This window comes from Pinus tabuliformis, chromosome 3_1 (genome assembly GCF_031772625.1).
Source record: "Pinus tabuliformis cultivar Carrire ecotype Pingquan chromosome 3_1, CPIR1, whole genome shotgun sequence".
NCBI lineage: Eukaryota > Viridiplantae > Streptophyta > Pinopsida > Pinales > Pinaceae > Pinus > Pinus tabuliformis.
In genome coordinates this window covers 901,269,770-901,296,342 of record NC_142301.1, presented here as the reverse complement: position 1 = coordinate 901,296,342, position 26,573 = coordinate 901,269,770, and positions in this window count along the sequence as shown.

The following is a 26,573-nucleotide window of genomic DNA, read 5'->3' as shown; positions in this document are numbered from 1 at the left end:
AGGGGGAAGAAGAGAGTGAGTTAGAGTGAGGAGGTAGAGAATTCAAAGAGAGGTCAAAGATAAGTAGAAGAGAATATGAAAGAGAAAGGGGGTATGGAGGGAGGAAAGGAGAGAGGAAAATAGAGAGAGAGAGAGAGAGAGAGAGAGAGGGGGGGGGGAGTGATAGAGGGAAAGGGAGAGAGAGAAGTAAGAGACGGGGGGACAGAGAGGGGGAGATAGAGGGAGAGAGAGAGAGTGCGAGAGAAATAGAGGGAGACGGAAAGAGTGATGGAGGAAGAGAATGAATGAGAGAAAGATAAAGAGGGGAACAAGGGAAAAATGGATAGAAGAGGGAGAGGGAGAGAGGTGTGGTCCAAGAGATAGAGAGAGAGAGGGATAGGGAGAGTGGGATGAAGGAAGAGAGATAATGAGTAAGAAAGATGAAGGGAGAGGGGGAGGTAGAGAGAGGGGAGAGAAAGAGAGGAGAGAGTGGAGAGAGAGGAAGGGGGAGTGGGACGTTAATTTTTAGGGCTCTATATTATTTGTTGTAGATAATTGAATTTTTAAATTTGTTCAACGTTTTCATATTACATTCTCCCCATAACATCATATCATCATTAGAAATGATGTAGAGAGAACAATAAAATCAATAATGCAAGGGAACATAAAGGAAGAAGAAAAAGATACACAATAAAGACACCAAAATTTTTGGTCAGTGACGAGGGAAAAGCCCCACAAGGGGGAAACCCATAAATCAATACTTCTTCTTCTTTTAGATATTCATTAATGTTTAGCTGGGATACAAAAGAAAATTTGTTTCCACTAAGAATAAAAACTACCTTCTATATGTTATATTATTTTTAGGGTTACACAATTTTTGGGGAAAATGCACCTAGAAACCTATTGACAGTATTTGGATTCTACAAGCCTTACTAGCTTATTGATTTGTCAATGCAGGCATTGTGGTTCCCCTAGTTGGATAATACCAAGCAAGAAAGAATTTTCTCATCCTTTCTTTTAGTTCCACTGGATTGAAACTCTAATGTCCTTGTTACCCATAAAAACTTAATTGTAAATCATTTCGTGCCACTGCTGCAGGTATATTTTCATCCAATATTTGCTTACATTGAAGCATGGTTTTCTCATACTTGGCGAGACAATAAATTCTTTAAGGAGGGAATTCCCATACTCATGCCCTTCTGTGGGTGGTGCAGGGTCAATCTCTTCAGATTGTGCTAGAGAACTGCATTTGTGGTGTCAACCACTGGCATTGCCATCATATATCCATTATTCAATGATGTGTTGCAAATTTTGGGTGCTCTAAATTTCTGGCCATTGGTAGTCTACTTTCTAGTCGACATGTACATTGCACAGAATAGAGTCCCAAGATGGACAGGCAGGTGGACCATTTTCAAAATATTTAGCTTCATATCTCTTCTTATAACAATGATAATTTTTGTTGGATCCTTAAAGGTCCTTGTGAAAGATAAGGAGACATAGAGAGGCCTTTCTATATGGTATTTAAAAATTCACAGATGTTATAATGCTATGTTCCTGTTGCTCGCAAGGTATAAAAAGTTTGAAGTGAAAAAAACAAAGCAAAATTAGAGGCAATCTTAGCTTCCAACTACCTGTTGGGATTCTATGTTCATGGTGCTCGCAATGTATAAAAAGTTTGAAGTGAAAAAAACAAAGCATAATAAGAGGTAATATTAGCTTCCAGTTACATGTTGGTAGTGAGTTGCATCATCCAACACAAACAATTTTTAATAACTTCATAGTTATAATCATGGATACATTACTATAGTTGAACTATTTATTTTCACATTAATTCAACAATATATCTAACTCACTGTAAATTTCAATACAACCCCCATTTAACCAACTCTATTTTTAACGTAGGAGAATTAGCACTAGAACCTATCTTACTCAGGCCCAACAAGTTTGGAGGATGATTCAAGATCATGGTGACATTGCATTTTCATTTCCATATACTTCCATTTTCCTTGAAATTTAGGTAGAGATCAATATTTTTTGTTCATTTCTATATTTGAATCCTTTGGAAAATCAAAAACTACAAGGATAATTATGAGGCTTCCTCTAATTTACAACTATGCATGATACTCTCAATTCAACACCCCTAGAGAACCTCACTATGAAAAAGAATTTTTTTTCTTACTAAGCATAACAACAATCTTCTATATGCTATGTGCTTTTCTAGGTTATGCAACTTTTGGGGAAAATGCGCCTGGAAACCTATTGACATGATTTGGATTCTACGAGCCTTACTGGCTTATTGACTTTTCTAATGCATGCATTGTGGTTCACCTGGTGGGAGAATACCAAGTAAGAAATATTTTTTTCATCCCTTCTGTTAGTTCTACTAGATTGAAAATCTAATGTCTCTATTACCCATATAAACTTCATTGTAATTAATTTCATGGCATTGTTGTAGGTATATTGTCAACCAATGTTTGCTTGCATTGGAGCATGGTCTTCCCATACTTGGAATGAAAATAAATTCTTCAAGGAAGGAATTGAAGCTCTTAATAGGTCATCGAGCTTATCATGGGCATGTTCTAGATTGAGCTTTCCTTGAGGTAGGTTGAGTTATGTGTTGTTTTAGGGTTATTTGAGATCAATGACAGGTAGAACATGTTTATACCTCTTTCAGGTATATGGTTACATTCCTATATAAATTATAATCACTTGCACAATTTCATTGAATAGATATGACGTTTTTAGGTACCCAATTCTATCTTAACTATTAGTTAATCCCAATTATTTATGGTCGAAGGGTTTAACACCATTTTGAGAATAAGCATCTATGCAGGCCATTTAATTAAATTCCTGAAGAGACATGTATAGATAATGTATCACTCATTAAATTAATCTAATTGGATGTTTCCTTATTTATGAATGCTAGAAAAAATGCTTGAGAACTTCAAAAAATGCATGAAAAAAGTTTCAAAAGAGTTTGAGAACTTCGACTGTCAGAATGAGTTGCCAGAGGATATGCAATGAAAAAGTTATAATAATATTTCAAGAATATCTCCTGATTTGCAAATTTCTCCAGGGGCGAAGTTTGTTCAATGCCAAGAGAGGAAACAAACAATCAGGAAAGATTCTTTCCAACAATCTTTGCAGGTGAGGAGTGAGTGTGAACATAATGAAATACAGATGGGGAAACATCCCATTGCCTCATTACCCTTTGTTAATTGTTAGCAACAAAATCCAGAGCTTGAGGAATAATGCCAAGTTGGTAAAAGTGGGGTGTTGTTACAACCCCCACTAGGTTTCAAGTCTCACATAGGACATCCTTGTGTTTGTGTTTACTATGTACTAGTAGTTGCGCCAATGCTCTTGATCAGCTGCAAGTTCTAGGTGAAACTTTTTTCCTTAGACACTCCTTAGGTGTTGTAGCTTAGTGCATCAATACTTGTGACAACATTTAACTCAAGTGCAATTTTTGGGTGAAATTTGTTGTCGTGGGTATTCCTTATTTGCTGCAGCTTATGCCAAGGCTTGGCTTTGGTACTATAGTAGTGTTGAATAGGAGGTTTTATGTCATTGTGAGCTTAATAGTTAAGAAAAATAATGGTTAAGAATATGTGCTTCTTTGTAAAAGGTCACAGGTCCAAATCCAAAGCGGCGTAAAGATTATTTACTCCTTTATGGACTTTAGCAGTAAGTTAATTGAAGGATGATTCTATAAATGGATGATTTTGTAGACTAAACATGATACAAATACATCCAAAATGATACATGATTCCAAAGAGAACGGGTACATAGGTACCCCTCACAACATAAGTAAGGAAGCATGCCTTTTTGGCATCAACATCTAGAAAATTTGTTTCATAATATGGCTAACTGTAGTGGATAGTGTACCATTTCTCCCCTGTATTTTGTAATTACTATGCACTGGACAAGAAATTCATGGAACTCTTTATGATACAAATACCTCTTCTTAATACTTGTAGTTTGTATTAAAATTTATTATTCATTTGCTCTTGATCCACATCCATATAAATATATTTAATAAATTAAAATATTCACAATAATTTTCCTTTTGGAAAGCTAAAATAACTTTCACCCTCCAAGGAAATACAGTCTACCATAGAGGCTCATGGCTCAAAAAATTTTCTCTGAATAGGTACGGTATGCCAACTCCTTCATTTCTCCACTCTAAATTTCAATACAACCACCATCTGACCAACTCTAATTTTAACTGGTCCTCCCTAATTATCTATATCTAAACTTTCTGCCTAGATTCCAGGAAGAATGAGTTCACATCGTGGATATTGTTTTTCCCCTAAGAATCCCCTAGCCATGATCTCATGTTTTCGCCTGTGGATTCCCTCACCCAGATCTAAATCAGCTTGAGAGGAACAAACATATATGGATTTATATATACATATGAATATGAGGTAGATTGGTTCTCCATCTTCTCTAGTGATTTCTAGTATACTAAATTTTCCTTTTATGTATGCATGTATAGTAATGATCCACAATAAGTGAAAGTTATGCTTCAATTTTTTTTTGTCTAGGGAACAAGGCACTGGTTGGAAGCGTATGGCTTAGTGAGAAAAGCTCTCAACTAGGAATTCATTGGATCATTGGGTTTAAAAAGGTTTCATCACTTTTCCTTGACCTATTAGCAAGAGAAGCATCATGAAAAATTTCAAAAGGATACTGTGGTAGTAGATTCTCTAGAGAAAATCTATTAATTCAATTTCACTTACATTATCAATAAACACCCTTTCAGCAGAGCAACTAGTTTTCTAAGTGCTAAGATATATACTATTTGATTTGAAGTAATTATAGAACATATATATCCTAGTTTATATAACATTGGTTTCTTTGTTGCTTATTCTATTCACGGATTCAACAATTGGCCCGATTGGTCTCTTACTACTATGTATGGCTAAGCTTTGGAGTTTCAATATTACCATAATCATGATTTCAATTATTGAAACTCATGCGTTCGAACCTCGGGGAAATGGCAGAGAATGGAGAGATTAAATAATTTTGGTTGGAATCAGCACTAGCACCTCTCTCATTACCTTCACTTTGAACTTATTCTAGAATATTGGCTTCATTCGATCCTCCCTGAAACATAACATATGATAAAAAAGAAACCTCAATAAAGATATAAAATTGCATAACATTTTTATTATTGCCTTACGACGTTTCATTTGCAACATGTGGTGCAATTGCTAGTTTACACATAATCCACAATACAAGGGTAAAAAGCATTTTAAATTGGAGCCTAACCATCCAAATATATGTCATAAATAGTTAGTTAGTATTTTTCAAAGTTCAATAATTAAACTAAGCAGTAGAGAACACTAGCTATGCAGCCTTATCCAATTTCGTCTCTCCAGGAATATATTAACACTTATCCAATTAATCATAACCCTGTGTCATTCTAGTATTGATGGCAGGCCTTATCCAATTTCGTCTCTCCAAGAATATATTAACACTTATCCAATTAATCATAACCCTCATGTCATTTTAGTATTGATGAAGCTACCAGAACATGATTATGATTATTGGGATTAAATTAGTGTAGTTATGATTATGGTTGGTAAATGTTTATAAACATCAATTCATAATAAATATATAAACACTTTATTTACATATCAAATTCTTAAAATTATAAATATCATAAAAATTAACTAAACTATAAATTGATATAAAATAATAATAATTATTATTATTAATGATAAATATAATATATAAATTAAACATATACACATTTAAAAAAAATATGTAACATGATTCTTAACTATAGAAATTCACCTTCATTTTATTATGGATTTCAACTTTATTTTATTATGGATATTCTTAATGTATAAATATTTTTTGTTACAATATTATGGATCAATACCATAAACTATGAATGTCACATTCCCAAACAACCGTAAATTGTTTTATATGATGCTTGTTCATATGACAATTTTTAAATTATTTTAATTAGTGAATTTAAATAAAAAGTAAAAAAGAGAATAACTATTTTGAAAATAAATCCCAACATTTAATTTATATGCTACTAAAAATATTAAGAAAATATTCTATATTATTCTTTGAAATATAAGTCTTTACCATTTAATAATTATTAATAATTAGATTAAAATTTTTAAAATCCAATTTCAAAACAAAAAGCCTATCAACAGAAAAAAATATGTTTCAATTAATATTTGTTTTAAGAGTTGTCTTTAATGCAGCTTTTGGACTTTCCGGGCTGGAATCCGGGGAAATTTTGAGGTGGAATCTTGATTTGTGTTATTTAAATTGGTTTTTTTCACTGTATATATCAATTCAACACCCTAACAAACCCTAGGGCACTTTGATTATGTCGGAGTTACCCATCAAACGGGTGACTTCACTAAATTTTGGCAAAATTTTAAGGAAATTAGACCAAAAAAACCCACCAAAAAAACTTCTAAAAAATCTGACTAAAAACAATTAATTTATTTTACAATTTCCGTTATTACACCTAACATCATTATTTTACTATTACCATCATTCCACTAACCATTATTTTTGCACTTCTACTATCATCGGGGTACGATAAATGCCATGTTGCTAACTGAAAGGTACCTATAAAGAAAATTAACGCACTAAGTACCTTTCAAAATGGTACACTAACATCACGAGTACGTCTCATCAAGCGTTATTAATGATATTTATATTCAATGTAACTTAGGTTTCTTCAATCTTGCACTAAGTACCTTTCAAGTTGGTACCTAAGATCATGAATACCTCTCAAACAACAGATTTTTTTAGTGATATTTATATTCCTTTCAACTGAGGGTTTCCAAGTTGGTACTTTAAGATCATGAATATGTCTCGATCACGGATGGACTTTGACATGAAAATTGTTCCCCACAAAGTGATTTGTTCATCAAATACCATTAAAAAATTGCAAAACCATCAAATTTTTTTTGGTGAAGTTGTGAAAATTAGTAGAAAGAAGTGAAAACCGTCAAATTTAACAAGTAAATCTAATTTCGCCAACCCTGAGTCTGATTTCAAATTCCAACCCTGGTCTCGACTCTCAACAAATAGTGTTTTTTATAATAATATTCATATTTATTAGAACTTGAGTGTTCTACACTGATATATTATGTTTTACTGGGAATGTTTTATAGAGATAATTTTTTAGTTTATTATTCTTTATAATGACCAGTTTTGTATGACAGTTTTATTCATATTAAATAGTAAGTTAAATTAAAAAAAGAAATAATATAAATTATAAAAACAAACATGTGCAGATTTCAAAGGCCACGATTCGCATAAGTTTATGGAAATTGTTGGTTCAATACTCACGTGTGAGTATAGTCTATTTATTGGGCAGCCTCTCATTGAGGTAAGGGTTTCTACCTTAACGGGATGTTTACATGTGGTTTGTTTCAACTTATGAATTGTACGTTTATATGTTTATATGAAATACATGGTTATGGTTAAAATATATGTATATAGAGTTTTATGCGGTTGTTATGAATTTCCCTAACTTAACTTATTCTAATTTAAACCCAACTGTTCTTGTATGGTATGAGATCTACAAATATATTCGTTTAACATGTTATAATAAGGTTTGAACACAATTAAATGGATATGATAACATAAAAGATAATTCCTTTGACTAAATAGTTAGTCAAAGAAATTTATAAAATATATCGCACGTGTAATGAGTTATATATGAGGGGAGGTATAACATGACCGAAATTGGTATTGTTACCTTTGAGAGGGATTTTCGTTCTCCTCTCACATTAAAAGATGTTATGTATGTTCCAGGTTTGAAGAAGAATTTGGTTTCAGTTGTCGTGTTGGAGAACTGTGGCTATGATGTGATATTTGGCAAGGGAAAGGATTTCCTTCATCACATAGCCTTAGGACAGGTGAAAAGGATTATGGTTTTGGTGAATAACATCTACAAATTGGATGTAGAAGATTTCACTACTTTTATTACAAAAGAAGAGAAGGTGTAGAGCTGACATATCAGTGAGTTGTGGCATAGAAGATAGGGTCACTTGCACCACGCATCATTAAAGATCATGCAAAAAATTTCTACAGGACTTCCCAAGGGTGCATTGGAGCAGAGAGACACATTAAAAGGGTTTACATTGGGGAAGTACACAGAATATTCCTTTCATGATAAAGAAAGATAAGCACAAGCGATCCTTGATAGAGTTCACTTAGATGTGTTTGGACCGTTCTTGACACTCTTCACAGTCAAGCACATGTATTATGTAATATGCGTTGATGATTTTTCTCTTAAGTGATGGATTTTATTCATGCACCATCTTAGTCAACTGATAAAACTCGGCCATCTCACAATGGTCCTCCAAAATGGCTGACAAAGACACTTGAAATTGTTCGTCCTCATGAGGTTGGAAAGACAGAACAAGAACTCAACCAAACAGAATGGAGGCAATGTAGATGATTATGATTCACATGTTGATATGAACATTTCTTATGATTATGAGCTAAATTTGTCTATAGATTTTGAAACAAATCCTTCAAATAAGTCACCTCTCATGATGAATGGAAAGAAGCATTGTAAAATGAATATGATGCTTTGATCAAGAATGGCACCTAAAAGTTGGTTAATCCTCCATTGGGAACCAAACTAATTTGATGCAAGTGGGTCTTAAAGAACAAGTATAGCAAATGGCTCAATTGAAAAGCACAAAGCCACGTTTGTGGCTAAAGGTTTTTGACAGAATGAACAGGTCAATTATGAGGAAAAATTTTCTCTCACAGGAAAATGGGATACCATCCAGACACTCTTTGCCTTGATAGCTCAGAATGGCTGGAAATTCAATCAAATGGATGTAAAAAATGTTTTATTGAATGGAGATTAGAAAGAGAATGTTTTTATATCCCAAGAAAAGGGACACAAAGTATACAAGCTTTTCAAATGGTTTTACATCCTCAAGAAAGCACTACAAGCTTGGTACGAGAAATTAATTGAACATCTTCTAAAACTCAATTTCAGAAATTATGATATTGATGATGCAACTTTGTTTATAAAGAAATTTGGAAAAAGAGTTGTATATCTTGTCGTGTATGTAGATGATATTATGATGAAAAGAAAAAATGAGAGCTACATTGCATCCATAATGAAAGAACTGAGAAAATGTTTTGAAATGACAACTTTGGTATATGTTCACTACTAGCTTGGGATTGAAGTAACTTAATATCTGAAGTTTATATTCCTCTCTCAAAAGAAGCACATTGGAGATTTGTTGAACAGGTTTGGCATGGCTGAGTGTAAACCTTTAACCACTTCAATGGAATAGAACTTAAACCTCACTTCCACTAAAGGAAAAGAATTTGAGGATGCAACTAAGTATAGACAACTCGTAGGAAGTCTCAAGTACCTGACTACTACCAGACCAAACATTTCATTTGTTGTTGGAATCCTCTCCAGGTTTATGAAAAAGTATTGTGAGGGTCACTATTATGCTACAAAAGGAGTTCTAAAGTACTTAAAGGGAACTCAAGACTTTGGACTCATGTATACACAGGTGGATGACTTCACCTTGATTGGATACTTTTATTCATATTTCGATGGATATAAAGAAACTAGAGTATCTACTTCAAGTTATGTTATGTGTCATAGATTAGGAGTTGTCTCCTGGAGATGGCACAAACAATCAATTCCAGCATATTCAACGACTGAGGCAGAATATGTGGCTGCAACTTAAGAAACAATGGAAATTGTGTGGCTTGAGAAAATTCTGGAAGATTTCTTGGAGAAGCAAGTGCATTCAACTCCTCTTTTGATTGACAACACTGTTGTAATAAAGTTGGTGAAGAACCCAAAGTTTCATGATTGAACCAAGCAAATTAATAAAAGATACCATCAGATTCATTATCACAGTTGAGGCCAAAACAATCCACCTATGATATTGTTCCACAAATGAGCAGATTCCATACCTTCACCAACATTCCTGGAAGGGAAAAGTTTGATAGATTTAGAATGATGGTTGGACAATGATGAAAAGGAGATTTTGGGGGTTAATCAAAATCCCTTTTCCTTTAAACAATCGATCTTGAGGCCTCTGCGTTATGGCCCACCAAGCCCATCGGAAGTGTTTTTTAGGCTTTCAGCCTTTAACCATGGACCAATCAACATTATCAGAGCCTTTAATATAGGCATTTAAGCCTTAACCCCATGGCCATACAACCATCGGAAATACACGGGAACGAAGGAATTACAAGGAAAAACCCTACTCCGCTTTGCTTAGCCGGACCTCAAATCTTTATAAGCCCGCAAATATAAATTCGGTGGGTCCGCTCTTACTGCTTTCCGCTCCGTCAATCTCCGACTTCTCCGAGCTCCGATTATCGACACCTCCGATTGTCGATCGACGCATATCAGCGATATTGCATTATCGCTCATCGGCCATCGGCTTTCCCCTTGATCATCAGTCCTAACTCCTCCGATTGCGATTTAGTGACTAGATCACGATCGTCGATCTTGAAGTTGATCTGACAGTTGCCAATTAATCAGATATCGCAATCGCACCATTCCAACTACTGGTTCTGATAACTCATAAAGAGTTCTGTGGATGCGATAAAGGATCTAGACTATTGATCTTCTAGATCCAACGGCTCCTGAGTATTCTTGCCGCTTCCTCCTTAACTTAATCTTGCTCGCTGTTGACGAAATTCTGTGTTAAACACAGTTCTGCCATAGTCTCTGCCATTCACGCATACACAGTTAACTCATTCATCAATGGATCGCCATTACGCCTGATGGTCGATCAACACACTCAAAATTGGGATTTCAACCCGTGGCACACACACACACACACACACACACACACACATATATATATATCTATATAACAAAATTGAAAGGGACATAATACGCAAACACACAGGAAATCCACAGAACACATATGTATTATATTATAAATAACACAGTTACAATTCTAAGGCATTTTAGCCTTAGGAACAGACTCCCTCTTGACTACATCTGGACTATCTCACGATGTCTCCCTGAACACGCAAGTTCATCAACAGATATATATATATATATATATATATAAGAAGCGTTGTTGGATCGGATCACGGAAGGATCCAATCAATCCTCTAGCCAAAAGCTCGAAAACTCTCATACACAAGCATGCATATAACACATGATAGATTACAATAATAAAAAGTCTTCGAGAGACTTATCCATTTCATCCTTTAGATCTGTTTTAAAACAGATTTTTCCCTATTTTTCTCCCCTGGTCCATGTCTTCCTCCTTTTTCAGCTTTGGATTCCTCCCTTTCACTAAGGGTGCTAGATGCTCCTGCATCAGACTCCCATGGCACAAAAGTTTATGACCTCCTGGTCATATGCTTCTTCTTGTTCTTAGGAATTCTAGCCACTGTATTCCTTTAGTGGAACTTCTTTTATGGTCCTTTGTGAGCTACAACTAAGCCTCTACAGTAACAGTCTTCCTATGCTACACGATACCTCACCAAGCTTTCTCTTGAGCTTAGTCTTTTGGCATCCTTCAGGTTCTCTCCTTTGGAACCACTTGCTGACTAACAATTCTACCCAACACTTCTTTTGCTGGAATTGTTATATCTAAGACAACTCTACCCACAATCGCAACTGTGGAGCTGCCTCAACAACTTCTACCCAACCGTAGTTGGAAGTTGTTCTCACCTTCTCTTGAGCACTCCTTTCTCTTAGGCTATTGCTGCAAATCCTCTCACCTTCCTCTATCGTTCTCTGTGCGACAGTAAGACCATAAACTCTCTAGTATTTATACAACTATACCTCCTGCTCCTTCTTATTTCTCTCTGGAATCCTTTCCCTTCTCTTTAATGCAGAATCTTCGTTTGCTCTGATACCAAATGATGGGAAGAGAATCTTCGAGGTTTAATCAAAATCCCTTTTCCTTTAAACAATCGATCCTGAGGCCTGTGGGTTATGACCCACCAAGCCTATCAGAAGTGTTTCTTAGGCCTTCAGCCTTTAACAATGGACCTTTCAACGTTATCAGAGCCTTTAATATAGGTGTTTAAGCCTTAACCCCGCGTCCATACAACCATCGGAAATACACAGGAACAAAGGAAATCCAAGGAAAAACCCCACTCCGCTTTGCTTAGCCGGATCTAAAATCTTTATAATCCCGCAACTATAAAATCTACGGGTCTGCTCTTACTGCTTCCTGCTGCACCGATCTCTGACTTCTCTGAACTTCGATTACTAACACCTCCGATCACCGATCGATGCATATCGGTGATATCGCATTATTGCTCATCGACCATCGGCGTTCCCCTTGACCATCAATCCTAACTCCTCCGATTACGATTTAGTGTCTAGATCGTGACCGTTGATCTTGAAGTTGATCCGACGGTTGCCGATTAATCGACTATCACAATCGCACCGTTCCAACAGTCGGTTCCGATAACTCATAAAGAGTTTCACCAATGCGATAAAGGATTTGGACCGTTGATCTTCTAGATCCAACAACTCTTGAGTATTCTTGCCGCTTCCTCCTTAACTTAATCTTGCTCGCTATCAATGGAATTCTGTGTTAAACATAGTTCTGCCACAGTCTTTTCCATTCACGCATACACAGCTAACTCATTCACCAATGGATTGCCATTACGCATGATGGTCAATCAACACACTCAAAATTAGGATTTAAACCTGCAACACACACACACACACTGTTGGGTCCCTATAATACTAGTGATTACCCCATTACTATTGCATTTCTACCCCTTATTAATATTGTTGTGCCCCTATTGCCCGCATATTGTTATTACTGTGCCCCATAGAATCCCTCTATTGTTATTTTTGTGGCTTTATATTATTATTGTTAGGTCGGCTGGTTTATATTGTGACTCCTTAGACTCCTATATATAGAAAGGAGGTTTTGTCATTTGAATCATCAAAGAATTGTTCATTTATGTAATGTAAAGGAGGTTGCCCCCTCGAAGAGGCTAAATTCTAAGGCGTTGATCTATCTTTTCTATCTTTTCTTGAGCTGGTTTCCTAACATTTTGTATCAGAGCTTTGGATTCTAGGGTTTCGCTGCTCCAAACAGGTCATCGTGGAATTTTCGCTATAACTTTTTTTCTGCGATGTTTCAGAAGTTGCAAAAAAAAACCCATTTGAGAAGAAATCGCGCTGAACCTCGGGTCTGAATTTCAGAGCTTTTCGTGCTATATTTGCGGAGATATGATCTGAGGAAGTTGGTCTTTTTGCAGACTCCTGAATTACATTCCAAACAGGTGACCTGGGGAAAATCGTCATAACTTTCTCTCTGGGGATCAGATTGAAATTTTGTAAGAAGGTATAAAAAGAGGACAAACTGTAGTTTCTTGTATGCATTTTTTAGATCCAAAGGTCGAAACAGTGACTCGTGGCATGTCGTACAAGTTCGCTCTACTGAACTAGTCTATAATCAAGTCACTGTGGGAGATTTCGCATAACTCTTCCTTGGAGAATCCAATTTGGGTCAGACTTGTGGCATTGGAAAGAGGACAAAAAGGGCTACTATAGGTTACAAATTCAGAACTAGATGATCGAAAAGTACAGAGATACATCAGAGGCAATATCGAGCTCCTACAAAGTGAAAAAAGGTGTGTAGATTTTCTTAAATTTTTTCTTAAGCTTGGTTTGAAAATTTATTTTGAAGGAATTCAAAGGGCATAATAGAGCATTATTATCGGTAACTGATGCCCCGAGGAAAGAAAATGCAAAAACCTAGTAAGGAACCTAAAAGCTCTAGCATGACTCATGAAGAAGAAGAAGAAATGCTATATGATATATCAAAATTACAAGAACAAGTGCAACAAGTGTCACTTGCACAAAAAGCAACAGAATCTAAGATGGATGGTTTAAGGAAAGATGTAGAAGCTAAGATGAATGGTTTAAATAAAGGCGTAGAAGCTAAGATGGATGGCATGGAAGCTAAGGTGAATGGCATGGACGCTAAAATTGATGGCATGGATGATAAGATGGAAGAATTGAAGATAAATATGAATAAGTTGCTACAAGAAATGGTCACTAAGGGTGAAAGGGTACTAAAGGAAACTCATGATGAGAACAAAAGAAATGTTAATCATGATTCCATAGACTCTAATGTTGGATCGAAGACTCACCATGTTCCAAAAATCGATATGAGGAAGTTTGATGGCAAGGATCCTTCCACATGGATATTACAAATGGAGCAATTCTTCGATCTCAATAATGTGCAAAACACACAAAAGGTACGTATGGCAACTTTATATTTGGAACCAAATCAGTTTGTATGGTATCAATGGCTTTGCTCTCGTAAACAATTTATCACTTGGGCAATTTTTACGGAAGAATTGATAGCACATTATGAGGATACAAAAAGCAACACTTTTTTTAGCCAATTGATAAGTCTCAAACAAAAGGGTTCAATAATGGAGCACATTGAGGAGTTCCAAAAATTGAACATAAGGGTAAAAGATATTCCAGAGGAGCATAGGATTGATGTGTTCATAGGGTCTTTAAAGGATAATATCCAACATGATGTTCGCCTTTGGGAACCTGATTCATTAGAGAAGGCATTCAGGTTAGCAAGAAAAATGGAAAGCAAAATTATGGCAACCAGGAAGCATACCACTCACAACTATAAAGACGGAAGTGTTGTTGTCCCTAGTCTTCCACAACCTATAAGGTTGACACCACAACAATTGGAAGAAAAAAGAGCAAAAGGGCTTTGTTACAGTTGTGATAGCAAATACACTAAAGGTCATAAGTGTGCTGAGAAGAAATTATTCTACATAGATTGTGAAGAGGAAGAAGAAAAGGAGCAAGAAAGGTCAAAAGAAGAGGATATACTCCAGGAAAAAAGCCTAGATGAAGAACAAATAAATCCGACCATATCTTGTAATGCATTGGCAGGAATTACCACTCCTCAAACCATCAAGATAGAAGGACAAATCAAGAAGAAAAAGGTAATAGTGTTGATTGATTCAGGAAGCACCCACAATTTTATTCATTGTAAGGTAGCAAAAGAATTGAATTGCTTCCTATATCCAGCACCAGAGTGTCAAGTGATGATTGCAAATGGAGGAACAATAAATTGCTCTGGAAAGTGCCATAATATCAAGCTATCCATGGGAGAATATGTATTGACTAGCCCAATGCTTTCCATTCCAATGGGAGGTGCTGATGTTGTACTAGGAGTCCAATGGCTACAATCCTTGGGTACAATAGCTTTTAATTTTCAAGAACTTTTCATCAAATTTTCTACGGAAGGAAAGGAAGTTGAATTAAGGGGTATTGCAGGGAAACCAGGAAAGATAATCAGCTCTAATGGCATGACAAAGCTTCTAAAAAAGGAGCAAAGAGGTGTAATTGCACAATTATGTTCGCTAGATGTTTCCACATCGGAATCATCTATTTCTCCAGATCTCCAAAAAGTCCTGGACAATCATTCCAAGGTATTTGAGACTCCCAAAGGTCTCCCACCTATGCGTGATCATGATCATGCTATTCATCTGATTCCAGGAAGTGTTCCTCCAAACATCAGGCCGTACAGATATCCCTATGTCCAAAAGAGTGAAATTGAACGTATGGTTGCAGAAATGCTAGAGGCTGGTATAATTCAACCGAGTCAAAGTTCTTTCTCTGCTCCAGTAGTATTGGTGCACAAGAAGGATGGATCATGGCGCATGTGTCCGATTATAGGGAGCTCAACAAGCTCACTATTAAAGATAAGTTCCCCATTCCTGTCATTGATGAATTACTGGATGAATTGCATGGATCAATTTACTTCACCAAGTTGGATCTTCGTTCAGGATATCATCAAATCAGAATGAAGACTGAAGACATTCCGAAAACAAAATTTAGAACTCATGAGGGTCATTATGAATTTTTGGTCATGCCTTTTGGCCTTACCAATGCACCTTCAACATTTCAAGGTTTGATGAATTCAATTTTCAAACCATTCCTTAGAAAATTTGTGTTAGTATTTTTTGATGATATACTAATCTACAGCAAGTCTTGGAAGGATCATGTTGAACATGTTGACAGGGTGCTACAACTATTGGAGGAGAAACAATTATATGCAAAAAGATCCAAATGTTTCTTTGGAGTCCAGGAGGTGGAATATCTGGGTCATATTGTATCTCATGAAGGAGTTAAGGTAGACCCTAGCAAAATTAAAGCCATTAAGGAATGGAAAATCCCCACATCCATAAAGCATCTGCGAGGATTTCTCGGGTTGACAGGGTATTATCGCAAGTTTGTTAAGAATTATGGGAGAATAGCAGCACCTCTAACAACATTATTGAAGAAAGATGCATTTTCATGGACTCCGAAAGCAACAAAGGCCTTTGAACATCTTAAAGAGGCAATGTGCCAAGCACCGGTCTTAGCTACACCGGACTTCACAAAAACCTTTATTGTGGAATGTGATGCTTCAGGAAATGGAATTGGTGCTGTTCTAATGCAAGATGAAAGACCCATTGCTTTTGAAAGTCGTCCAATCAAGGGAAAGTTTTTAAGCAAAGCTATTTATGAGAAGGAAATGTTGGCAATACTCCATGCACTTAAGAAATGGCGACCCTACCTAATGGGAAGACACTTCAAGGTAAAAACGGATCATGATAGCCTTAAATACTTTTTAGAACAAAGATTATCCTCTGAAGAGCAACAAAAGTGGGTCACAAAGATGTTGGGTTATGACTTTGAAATCATCTACAAAAAAGGGAAGCAAAATGTGGTGGCAGATGCACTCTCAAGAAAGGATGAGGATGTGGAAGCATTGTTGTGCGCCATTTCTATTATCCAACCAGATTGGATAAATGAAGCAAGGGAGGAATGGAAGAATGACGAAGAAGTGTGGGCACTTATTCGAAAGTTACAACAAGATTCCAGTACGTCTGATACATTTAGCTGGAAAAATGATTCGTTATGGTACAAAGATCGCTTATACCTCTGTAAGAATTCCCAGCTAAAACAAAAGATTCTTATGGAATTGCACACTTCTCCCTTAGGAGGGCACTCAGGATTTTTAAAAACTTACCACAGGGTTAAGAAGGAATTTTTTTGGGATGGCCTTAAATCAGATATTCAAAAGTTTGTGGCGGAATGTTTGGTTTGCCAACAAAATAAAGTTGAAACAATTAAGACACCGGGTCTATTACAACCTTTATCCATTCCAAGCCAACGTTGGGAGGAGGTTTCAATGGATTTTATCACAGGTTTACCCAAGTCTGAGGGAAAGAGTGTCATCATGGTGGTAGTTGACAGACTTACCAAGTATGCACACTTTTGTGCATTATCACATCCATTTAAAGCCAGTACAGTTTCTACTGCATTTATGGAAACAATTCAAAAGCTACATGGAAACCCAAAGATTATTGTAAGTGACAGAGATCCCATTTTCACTGGAAAATTTTGGACAGAATTATTTTCTTGTCTTGGTACTCAGTTAGCTCATAGCTCATCTTATCATCCTCAATCTGATGGGCAAACTGAGATAGTAAACAAATGTTTGGAAGGATATCTTCGTTGCTTTGTATCTGATAAACAGACACAATGGGTCAAATGGTTGCCTCTGGCTGAATGGTGGTATAACACTTCCTTCCATACAGCAACAAAAATGACCCCATTTATGGCACTTTATGGGTATCAACCACCATCCATCACATCATATTTAAGAGAAAATTCTAAGGTTCAGGCAGTGGAACATCACATCGAACATCAACAACAAGTCCTCCAACTCTTAAAGGATAACCTCGTGTTGGCACAAAATAGAATGAAACAACAGGCAGATCAACATCGCAGTGAAAGAAGTTTTGATGTAGGTGATTGGGTATTCCTACGGCTACAACCATATAAGCAAATGTCCCTCAAGCAAGCTAAGAAGGATAATAAATTATCACCAAAGTATTATGGTCCGTACAAGGTGTTGCAAAAGATTGGTACTATGGCATACAAATTGGAGCTTCCTGCAGCTTCTCGATTGCACCCAGTTTTCCATGTTTCATGTTTAAAGAAGGTTATAGGCGACAAGCTCCCAGTTCAAACAATATTGCGAGAACTTGACGAGGAAGGAAAAATTATATTGGAACCGGAAGCAGTCACAGAAACAAGAACTCGACAGCTACAAAATCGATCAATTTCAGAGTATCTTATCAAGTGGAAGAACTTATCCGCTGAAGATTCCACATGGGAGGATGAGAATTTTATGCAGAAGTATCCAGAACTACTCAAGCGTTGAGGACAACACTTTTTTGAAGGAGAGGGGCATGTTGGGTCCCTATAATACTAGTGATTACCCCATTACTATGGTAGTTATACCCCTTATTAATATTGTTGTGCCCCTATTGCCCCCATATTGTTATTACTATGCCCCATAGAATCCCTCTATTGTTATTTTTGTGGCTTTATATTATTATTGTTAGGTCGGCTGGATTATATTGTGACTCCTTAGACTCCTATATATAGAAAGGAGGTTTTGTCATTTGAATCATCAAAGAATTGTTCATTTATGTAATGTAAAGGAGGTTGCCCCCTCGAAGAGGCTGAATTCTAAGGCGTTGATCTATCTTTTCTTGAGCTGGTTTCCTAACACACACACACACACAGACACACACACACACACACACATATATAACAGAATTGAAAGGGACATAATACACAGACACACAGGAAGTCCACAACAGACATGTATTATATTATAAATAACACAGTTACAATTCTAAGGCATTTTTGCCTTAGGAACAGACTCCCTCTCGACTACATCTAGACTATCTCACGATCTCTCCTTGAACACGCAAGTTCATCAACAAATATATATATATATATATATATATATATATATATATATATATATATATATATATATAAGAAGCATTGTTGGATAGGATCATGGAAGGATCCGATCAATCCTCTAGCCAAAAACCCAGAAGCTCTCATACACATGCATGCATATAACACATGGCAGATTACAATAATAACAAGTCTTCAAGAGACTTATCCATTTCAACCTTTAAATCTATTTTAAAATAGATTTTTCCCTGTTTTTCTCCCCTGGTCCATGTATTCCTCCTTTTTCCGCTTTGGATTCCTCCCTTTCACTAAGGGTGCTAGATGTTCCTGCATCAGACTCACCAACATCCCTTCATATTAAGAGTGGGAATGTTGACACCTAATCTTTTGGATTAGGTAAATTGATGAAAATATTGTAAATAGTAAAAATAAAAGAAAGTTGGAAGATGAAGAGACATTGGGAGATGAAACCCAATAGCCTCCCTCCCCTTGTATGCATTCATATTCTCCCTTAATGAAAATAAATTCAAATTCGTGGAGTTATTCCTAACATGAAAATAAGAAGAACCTCGATGTTGCAGAATGGGAAACTAATGCCACATCTGGACTAGTAGAGCACCAATCTCCTCAGCCTCATGGTTCTTAAGTGGACTGATCCCTGTGTTGAAGACATCCTCTTCACATCGAATCATGTTACATTATACGAATTCAATATCGAACAAACCCAATGGTTATGCACTATTTTTTTTGTCATTTTGAGCATAAAATGAAATTTTGCTAGAATTTAAATGTGTCCTCAAGGTTTTGGTCATTTTATTGGTTTTTTTAGAAAATTGGTAAAATTCACAAGTACTTTTCTTATTTGAAATATGAAATTCTAGGGACTGACATGGATTTTGTGCATAGTCGTAAAGATGTCAAGGGATCTCTCATCATCTTTTTTTAAGATGAAAAAACAAACTTTCATTCTAAGAATAGGGATAGTTACATTTTCATGGGATTATATCATAACATATTCATCATATCATGTAAATTAGCTTGATTGTCCACATGACAAATCCACAACAGGAGAAGTGCAAGAAAGAAAAAAAACAGGGGAGTTAGCAAGGATCCCCACCCAAAAAGATACCCTAAAAAAAACAGACCAAATCACATCAACATAGATGAGAGTTAAAACTCAAATGATCCCATACCACAACCCCTACCGACAGACAACGTTTAAAAAAAATAAAGCCCAGATAGAGTGAGAGACCAGGTTTTGAGAGGATATAAACCTCCATGTTTTTCTCCCCAAATACATGTTGAAAGGAGACAACTGAAAAAATTGGGGAGAATGTTCTGAATCAATTGAATCCAATTGCAAATAACTGGAGCTTCAATAGAGAAGAAACCCTGAATCCAGTCGATCACGACAAGAGAGTCACCAAAAATAAGAAAATTATCAATTCCCAACCAAGAAGAGCATTGTAGATCCCCCTACAATGCAATCAACTCATCTCTGTAGTTTCCCCCTACCACCATGCCAGAAGAAATGATAATGGACAAAAAGATCCAAATGAAGCAAGACACCATGTCCACAATTCCCTTCAAAGGAGGCACCATCAAAGGAACAAACATAGAAAACTCTGGACAAATCGACATATGAGACAAACCGAAGAGAGTACTTTGGAGTCTAGTGACAAATTTCTTGAAAAATGTTGTAATGTCCAGAGAAACATTGTTAGGTCCCTATAATACTAGTGATTCCCCCATTATTATTATCATTATATCCCTTATTTTTATCTTTTTCCCCTATTGCCCCATATTTTTATTATTGTGCCCCATATAATCCCTCTATTGTTACTTTTGTGCCTTTATATTATTATTGTTAGGTCTGCTTGGTTATATTGTGACCCCTTAGACTCCTATATATAGAAAGGAGGTTTTTTCATTTGAATCATCCAAGAATTGTTCATTTGTGTAATGTAAAGGAGGTTTCCCCCTCGAAGAGGTTGAATTCTAAGGCGTTGATCTATCTTTTCTACCTTTTTGTGAGCTGGTTTCATAACATTTGGTATCAGAGCTTTGGATTCTAGGGTTTCATTGCTCCAAAAAAGTCACCATGGAAGTTTCGCTAGAACTTTTTTTCTGCAACATTTCAGAAGCTAAAAAAAAACCCATTTGAGACTAAATCTCGCTAAACCTTGGGTCCAAATTTCAGAATTTGTCTCGCTACATTTATGGAGACATGATATGAGGAAGTTAGGGTTTTTGCAAGCTCCATAATTTCATCTGAAACAGGTCATCGTGGGATTTTCATTATAACTCTTTTGATACAAAGTTTTAGAAGCTAAAAACAAAACCCATTCGAGAAGAAATCAGTCTAATCCTCTGCTCCAAATTTTAGCTCATGTATCGCTCTATTTTCGGAGACATAATTTGAGGAAATTAGGGCTTTTGCAGACCCTCGAATTACATTCCAAATAGGTTAACTTGGGAAAATCATCATAACTTTCGCTATGAGCATTAGATTGAATTTTCCTAGGAAGTTACAGAAAGAGGATGGATGGTATTTTTTTCGAGTAACATTTTTAGAACCTAAGGTTGAAACAGTGACCCATGACGCATCGTACAAGTTCACTCTACTAAACCATTCTATACCCAAGTCATCGTGGGATATTTGGCATAACTCTTCATTGGAGAATCCAATCTTGATTAGACTTGCGGGGTTAGAAACATTACTCAGAGGGTTAACGCAAGAAAAAAATTCAAACCTTGGAGATCCAAAATTGCAGAGATACATCAGATTCAATATCGAGCTCCTACAAAGTGAAAAAAGGTGTGTAGTTTTTTTTTTTAATTTTCGCATAATCTTGGTTTGAAAAATTAGTTTGAAGGAATTCAAAGGGCATAGTGAAGCATTATTATCATTAATTGATGCCCTGAAGAAAGAAGATGGAAACACCTAGTAAGCAACCTGAAAGCTCTAGCATGACTCACAAAGAAGAGGAAGAAATGAAACATGATATATCAAAATTATGAAACCAAGTGCAACAAATTTCACTTGCACAAAAAGTAACAGAAAATAAGATGGATGGTTTAAAGAGAGACATAGAAGCTAAGATGGATGGTTTAAAGAAAGGCATGGAGGTTAAGATGGATGGTTTAAAGAAAGGCGTAGAAGCTAAGATGAATGATGTGGAAGCTAAGATGGACATCGTGGAAGCTAAGATGGATGGCGAGGAAGCTAAGATGGATGATTTAAAGAAAGGCATGGAAGATTTCAACACAAATTTGACAAAGTTTATACAAGAAATGCTTACTAATGGTTAAAGGGTAGTAAAGGAAACACATGATGAGAACAAAATAAATGATAGTCATTATTGCATAGATTCTAATATTAGATCGAAGAACCAAAATGTTCCAAAGATCGATATGAGGAAGTTTGATGGCAAGGATCCTGGAACATGGATACTACAAATGGAGCAATTTTTTGATCTCCATAATGTGCAAAACACACAAAAGGTATACATTGCAACTTTATATTTGGAACCAAATCAGTTTGTATGGTATCGATGGCTTTGCTCTTGTAAACAAATTGTTACTTGGGCTATTTTTCGGGATGAAATGATAGCACATTATGAGGATACAGAAAGCAACACTTTTTTTAGCCAATTGATAAATCTCAAATAAAAGGGTTCAATAATGGAGCACATTGAGGACTTCCAAAAATTGAATATAAGGGTAAAAGATATTCCAGAGGAGCATAGGATTGATGTGTTCATAGGGACTTTAAAAGATAACATCCAACATGAAGTTCGCCTTTGGGAACCTGATCCATTAGAGAAGGCGTTCAGGTTGGCAAGAAAAATGGAAAGCAAAATTATGGCAACAAGGAAGCCTACCACTCACAATCATAAAGATGGAAGTGTTGCTTCCCCTAGCCATCCACAACCTACAAGGTTGACACCACAACAATTGGAAGAAAATAGAGCAAAACGACTTTGTTACAGTTGTGATAACAAATACACTAAAGGTGATAAGTGCGCTGAGAAGAAATTATTTTAGATAGATTGTGAAGAGGAGGAAGAAAAGGAACAAGAAATGTCAAAAGAAGAGGATATACACCAGGAACAGACCCTAGAAAAAGAAGAAATGAATCTAACCATATCTTGTAATGCATTGGCTAGAATTACCACTCCTCAACCTATCAAGATAGAAGGGCATATCAAGAAGAAAAAGGTAATAGTGTTGGTTGATTCGGGAAGTACCCATAATTTTATTCATTGTAAGATAGCTAAGGAATTGAATTTCTTCCTATATCCAGCACCAGAGTGTCAAGTGGTTGCAAGTGGATGAACCATAAATTTCTCATGAAAGTGCCATAATATCAAGATATCCATGGGAGAATATGTATTGAATAGCCCAATGCTTTCTATTCCAATGGGTGGTGCTGATGTTGTACTAGGAGTCCAATGGCTACAATCCTTGGGTACAATAATTTTTAATTTTCAAGAACTTTTGATGAAATTCTCTTGAGAAGGAAAGGAAGTTGAATTAAGGGGTATTGTAGGGAAACCGGGAAAGATAATTAGCTCTAACGGAATGACAAAGCCTCTAAAGAAATAACAATGAGGCATAATTGCACAATTATGTTCACTAGAGGTTCCCACATCGAAATCATCCATTTTTCTAGATCTCCAAAAATTCTTGGACAATCATTCCAAGGTATTTGAGACTCCCAAAGTCCTCCCACCTATTTGTGATCATGATCATGCTATTAATTTGATTCCAGGAAGTGTTCCTCCAAACATCAAACCTTATAGATATCCCTATGTCCAAAAGAGTGAAATTGAATGTATGGTTGCAGAAATGCTAGAGGCTGGTATAATTCAACCTAGTCAATGTTCTTTCTCTGCTCCAATAGTATTGGTTCACAAGAAGGATAGATCATGGTGCATGTGTCTAGATTATAGGCAGCTCAACAAGCTCACTATTAAAGATAAATTTCCCATTCTTGTCATTGATGAATTATTGGATGAATTGCATGGATCAATTTACTTCACCAAGTTGGATCTTCGTTCAGGATATCATCAAATCAGAATGAAGACTGAAGACATTCCAAAAATAGCATTTATAACTCATGAGGGCCATTATGAATTTTTGGTCATGCCTTTTGGCCTTACTAATGCACCTTCTACATTTCAAGGTTTGATGAATTCTATTTTCAAACCCTTCAGTTTTTTTTTGATGAAATACTAATCTACAACAAGTCTTGGAAGGATCGTGTTTAACATGTTGACATGGTGCTCAAACTATTGGAGGAGAAACAATTATATGCAAAAATCTCCAAATGTTTCTTTGGAGTACAAGAGGTGGAATATTTGTGTCATATTGTATCTCATGAAGGTGTTAAGGTAGACCCTAGCAAAATTAAAACCATTAAGGAATGGAAAATCCCCACATCCATAAAACATATACGAGTATTTCTGGGGTTGATAGGGAATTATCGCAAGTTTGTTAAGAATTATGGGAGAATAGCAGCAACTCTAACAACATTATTGAAGAAAGATGCATTTTCATGGACTCCAGAAGCAACGAATACCTTTGAACATCTTAAAGAGGAAATGTGCCAAGCAATAGTCTTAGCTACACCGGACTTCACAAAAACCTTTATTGTCAAATGTTATGCCTCAGGAAATGGAATTGGTGTTGTTTTAATGCAAGAAGAAATACCCATTTCTTTCGAAAGTTGTCCAGTCAAAGGAAAGTATTTACACAAGGCCTTTTATGAGAAGGAAGTGTTGGCAACACTACATGCACTTAAGAAATGGCGACCCTACCTGATGGGAAGGCACTTCAAGGTAAAAAAAAATCATGATAGTCTTAAATACTTTTTAGAAAAAATATTATCTTCAGAAGAGTAGCAAAAATGGGTCACAAATATGTTTTGTTATGACTTTGAAATCATCTACAAAAAAGGGAAGCAAAATGTTGTGGCAGATGCACTCTCAAGAAAGGATGAGGATGTGGAAGCATTTCTTTGTGCCATTTCTATTATCCAACTAGATTGGATAAACAAAGCAAGGAATAAATGGAAGAATGGCGAGGAAGTGTCAGCACTCATTCAAAAGATACAACAAGATCCCAGTACATCTGGTACATTTAGTTGGAAAAATGATTCGTTATGGTACAAGGATCGGTTATACCTATGTAGGAATTCCCAACTCAAAAAAAATATTCTTAGGGAATTACACACCTCTCCCTTAGGAGGGCACTCAGGATTTCTAAAAACCTACCACAGGGTTAAGAAGGATTTTTTTGGGATGTCCTTAAATTAAATATTTAAAAGTTTGTGGTGGAATCTTTGTTTTGCTAGCAAAATAAAGTTGAAACAATTAAGACCCCGAGACTATTACAACCTTTATCCATTCCAAGCCAACTATGGGAGGAGGTTTCAATGGATTTTATCACAGGTTTACCCATGTCCAAAGGAAAGAGTGTTATCATGGTGGTAGTTGACAGACTTACCAAGTATGCACACTTTTGTGCATTATCTCATCCATTTAAAGTGAGTATAGTTTCTCCTACATTTATGGAAACAATTAAAAAGCTACATGGAAACCCAAATATTATTGTAAGTGAGAGAGATCCCATTTTCACTGGAAATTTTTGGACAGAATTATTTTCTTGTCTTGGTACTCAGTTAGCTCATAGCTCATCTTATCATCCTCAATCTGATGGGCAAACTGAGATAGTAAACAAATGTTTGGAAGGATATCTTCATTGCTTTGTATCTGATAAACAAACACAATGGGTCAAATAGTTGCCTCTGGCTGAATGGTGGTATAACACTTCCTTCCATACTGCAACAAAAATGACCCCATTTATGGTACTTTATGGATATCATCCACCATCAATCAGATAATATTTAAGAGAAAATTCTAAGGTTCAAGCAATGGAAGGTCACATCGAGCATCAACAACAATTTCTCCAACTCTTAAAGGATAACCTCACCTTGGCACAGAATAGAATGAAACAGCACACAGATCAACATCATAGCGAAAGAAGTTTTGATGTAGGTGATTGGGTATTCCTACGACTACAACCATATAAACAAATGTCCCTCAAGCAAGCTAATAAGGATAGTAAATTATCACCAAAGTATTATTGTTCGTACAAGGTGTTGCAAAAGAGAGGTACTATGGCATACAAATTGGAGCTTCCTGCAACTTCTTGAGTGCACCCAGTTTTCCATGTTTCATGCTTAAAGAAGGTTATAGGTGACAAGATTCCAGTTCAAACAATATTGCCAGAACTTGATGAGGAAGGAAAAATCATATTGGAACCTAAAGCAGTCAAAGAAACAAGAACTCAACAACTACGAAATCGATCAATTTCAGAGTACCTCATCAAGTGGAAGAACTTACCCGTTAAAGATTCAACATGGGAGGATGAAAATTTTATACAAAAGAATCCAGAACTACTCAAGCATTGACGGCAACACTTTTTTGAAGGAGAGGGGCATTTTACGTTCCTATAATACTAGTGATTCCCCCATTACTATTATTGTTGTATCCCTTATTGTTATTGTTGTGCCCCTATTGTCCCCATATTGTTATTATTGTGCCCCATAGAATCCCTCTATTATTATTTTTGTGCCTTTATAGTATTATTGTTAGGTCGGATTGGTTATATTGTGACCCCTTAGACTCCCAAAATTGTGGCCACCTCCACATAAATCTCAATAGAAAAGGGGTGACAAATAAAAAGGTGGAGGTAGTCCTCGAAATCATGTCTACACATGCAACAACAACCATGACCAAATAAGCCG